At 42.0% G+C, this 4,237-nt stretch overlaps 1 pseudogene; it reads right to left on the bottom strand.

Annotated features, from left to right (window-relative positions):
* Positions 1 to 437: 437 nt before the first annotated feature.
* LOC121441145 lies at positions 438 to 1,155 on the bottom strand (annotated as a pseudogene).
* Between the last annotated feature and the right edge of the window lie 3,082 nt (positions 1,156 to 4,237).

Genomic DNA, 4,237 nt, shown 5'->3' with positions numbered 1-4,237 from the left:
AAATAAAGTTGAAATATTTCTGCAGAAGGTTCATCTGGCAACGTTAGCTTCACAGCAGGCTGACACTACTCACTCACAGTTCAACACAATGGGAAGCAGATCCATGCTGGTGTTAGAGAACAATCTGGTCCTAGCACTACTCAAGAGTCACAGGGCTCACCTCGGATTACAGTTTGTTTTGTTTTGTTTAAAGCAAAGTGCATACAGAGGTTACAACAATTTTAAAGACAAAAAAATCGTCCTATTTTGTGGTCCCAACAACAAACTCAAAAGTCTATGACAAATAGGGGCTCCGATGAGCTGTTTTATAAATACTTTAGATTAGGTACAGTTATACAGAAAGTCGAGTTCACTTAAAATCTTCAAATAAAAGTTCCTGTTATTCCTCAAATGGTGCTTGTTGTGGTTTAACATTTCTGTTAGATGCATGCGTTGAATTACTTGTTATCCAAGCGTAGCAGGTGCTCCTTACCATTTACCGTCAAGGACTTTAACTGCCCATCTTATTCAACTTCTACTCTTTCTTGACCATTCTCCATAATTCTCTTTGTAGTGATTTTTTTGCCGTTAACTATCTTAGTAGAAGTTGATATTGATTTGAAGTTGCCCATTCCGCTGCCGCCAAATGATGCTGAAGAGAATGAAGTGAGACCCCAGTGTCCTAGTGGCCTGAAAGAACTGAATCCTGTGTCAAAAGCAGGAAATCCACCTCCGAAGGAAGGAAATCCACTGAAGGCAGAGAAAAACGAGCCTGTACCTCGGCTTCTATTTCCTCGGGAAGCCCTTCAGCTCCCAAAAAAGTCATCAAATGGTTCTTCAAAGAAGTCAAATGAAAATGGGTCCCTTCCACCAAAAAATTCCCTGAAGACATCATCTGGATTCCGGAATGTGAAGCCAAACTCAAATGGACTGTCCAAATGACTTCCATCTCCTCCTCCACCATTTAATCCTTCTTTGCCATATTTGTCATAGATGTCCCGCTTTTTTGCATCCAATAACACCTCATATGCCTCAGCTTCTTGTTTGAATTTCCGCTCTGCTTCTTCTTTATTTTTGTCCGGATGCCATTTAAGTGCCTGTTTCCGATACGCCTTTTTTAATGTCCTCAGGTGAGGCATGTCTCTGCATGCCCAGAACTTCATAGTAATCCACCATGTTTTAACAGATTGTTGGAACAAATCCGAGGACGCAGAGGCCGGCGAGGGGAGGGGAAGTCGGGCGGCTGGTTTCCTCGTGGCTGTGGCACAGTTGCGCTGGTGGCAGTAAAAGTTTATTTTCTTGACTTCAGTGCAAAGATGCTACAGGACATTGCATTGGCCAATATGAGTTGGTTAAGTGAGCAGAGAGATGCACTATCAGTTTCTATTTTCTTCCTTCCTGAAAAAATATTGTCATTGCTAGAAATAAAGTTATGTTGGTTACTTTTCTCATCTTTGTAACCAAATACCCACCAAGAATCTGCCTATAGAAAAAAGAAAAGATTTCTTCTAGTTTAAAGTATCATGGCACGGAAGGCATTGTGGTAGTAGACAGCTGAAGTAGCAGGCTTGAGTGTGAGGCTACTGTTCACATCTGGGCAAATGAGGGTGCAGAGAGAAAGGAATTGACGTCATTATTCAAGTACTTTTTTTGCTTGTTTCCCCTTTGTTTAGTCTAGGATCCTTGTTAAGGCCTGATTGTCCCCTGTCGTCTTTACTTTGAGAAAATACTGCCCCAAACAGACACAATGTGGTGTACTTCACTAATGCCATAGGTACTTCTCAATATAACCAAATTTACGATCTGAATTAATCATCAGAGGAGATGAAGGAAAAACCCTAAAAGTTTGAAACTTCAGATAGTAAAAACTAAGCTCCTGAAAGTCACTACTTAAATTGCAGTTATTTCTTTAATTAGGACTTTTCATAATGAGAAAATCAAATCAGTGACCTAATTTTTAATACATTTAAGAATTCTTCCTTTCTCTCTCCCCTTTTCCATCTTTTTCTCCTTTCCTTCCTGTCTTCCCTACTTTTCATTTCTTCTCCTTTTATTGTGAGAGGACACACACACACACATGTTAGGAGCCAATTTCCTCCTAAAATCATTGCAGGAACCATCACCCTGGGGAGTCTGCAGAGAACCCCACACCCTTAATTGTGTTAGGAATAGTTCTATTGACAGAGCCTACCCCACACCCAAATTGGCTGTTAATGGGAGCTGTCTGTTAGCGGAACCCACCCCACATTCCAAACTATCTAGGGATCTAGGTGTGTCAACTCGTGACTTCTTGGCCTACAGTGACCTGACCGAAGACAACCTCCTGCCTACGTGACCAACTCGGACCATGTGACCAACGTGAACCATGCGGCAAGAGCCCAGGCCCCTGTGCCCACCCCCCAACTCTTTACCCTATAAAAGTTGTACCCCGTCTCTAATAAACTGAGGCTTTGACAAGAATTCTTGCTTAGCCTCATTCCGCTTTCCTAGCCCATTATCTTCCAGATAGTGCCTCTCCATGACCCTGGAATAACTGACTGCCAGGTGGGTTACTAACCCTAGACTGAGTAGCCCACCCCAAGGCAATCAACAGTGGCACCCGAACCAGTGACTCGGAGCACGGTCAACTATCGGACGACAATGCGCAGTCCCGGGACAACAAGAAGAAAACAGAAGGTTCTGCGGCTGTAGAACTCGGACAGATCTGCAGGATAAGGTAGGCGCAGGTTCACCGTCATCCAAAAAGATATGGGACTTTCAAAGGAAGAGAAATTCATACAGGAATTTAATCAATCACTCAGGGAGAGAGGAGTAAGAGTCAAAAACAGAGATTTATGTGTTTGCTTTATGTGTTTGCTTGCGGACTCAAAAGGGAGTCCCTCGAGATGCGAGAAGTTAGGGTACAATCCACACAGCTACGCCTACCAAGCAGGCTGGCTGCTAGGGCTAGAGAGCCCATGTCTTTGAACCCCTGCCATATGGAGCGAAAGCTGACAGGTAGGTTTGCTATACAGGAATCTAGACTCAAAAAGCTGCAGCTTCATTTAGGACAGTAAATATGCTTCTTTTCCATTTTAAAAATCTTGCTTCTTGGTCAAAAATCTTTAGTTTGTAGGTGTATAAGTTTATATCTAAGGTAGATTAATTTCAGTACTGTGTTTCTGTAAAAAAGTTTTAAAATCAAAGATTGTGATATATTCAGAGGATTTTTAGAGCTGTTTAGGCTATCCTGAGTTTTTATTTCTTTCGTATAAGGTTGGGGATTGTTCTTTTGAGTTCTATATTGTTCTTTTGAGTTCTGTGAAAAGTTTTGCTATAATTTTAATGAACATTTACATTAAAATCTGTATGTGAGTTCTGTGAGGAATGTTGCTATAATTTTTAATGGACATTTACACTGAACCTGTAAACTGCTTTCAGTGAAATTGTCATTTTTGCTATGTTTCTTTTGCTTTCCCAAGAAAGTAGGGGATCTTTCAAGATTTAAAGTTCTTATACAAGTTTTTCCTTTTGTACGGCCCGCTCTTGGGTGGGAGTCGTATTGTTTCAGCTTGAGGTCCTTTCCTGCTGCCAGGTGTGGCTTCAAGGTGGACTGCTGAGACTCAGGCCTCAGGCCTCTTAATTAAATTTATCAAGGGCCAGAGTTATACTCTAACAAGTGATAATGGTTAAAAATAAAAAACATTTCCGCCTTCACAAGCAGAGATGACAGGACCCAAAACTTCTGTCCTGCTTGCTTAAAGTTACTCCAAGATATTTTGTGGTATTCATGGATATTTAAAAGGATAATATCTCATTTATCCTAGATGTAAAAGAGATACATTTGGATTTTCAGATTCTGGCTATGATAAAGTAATTCTGTTGTAAGCAAGGCTGAGCACATGTCCTTGTGGTATGATCAAACAACTTTATATTTAGGCCCAAAAGGGGTATTGCTACGTTTTGAGGTAGATATTTGCCTAATTTTAAAAAATAGACAGAATGAGGGTCCCTCAGTGCTGGGGAGACTCTCACTCGGGTCTAGGGATGGGGTGCGCCCGGAGACCATCCTTGCTGAGGTCGCGCACGTGGCCTTGGTTGGCGGGGGAGGAGTTCGACCCCGAGTGACCGGGAGAAAGAATTTTTGAGGAAACGGGCCACAGCCCAGTGGTCAGGGAGAGTCATAAATTCCAAAAATCCAGTGGTGGTCGCAAGGGAACTCCCTGCCTCCTGAGACCACTCCCAAGGTCGTAATCATCTAGTTCCTAAAACAGTAGTA

The sequence above is a fragment of the Microtus oregoni genome, unplaced genomic scaffold, assembly GCF_018167655.1.
Source record: "Microtus oregoni isolate MIOR12 unplaced genomic scaffold, Mior012 000073F_ref0000255, whole genome shotgun sequence".
In the NCBI taxonomy this organism is placed as follows: domain Eukaryota; kingdom Metazoa; phylum Chordata; class Mammalia; order Rodentia; family Cricetidae; genus Microtus; species Microtus oregoni.
Note: the sequence above shows the minus strand (reverse complement) of the source record. Positions and strands in the feature narration are given on the sequence as shown.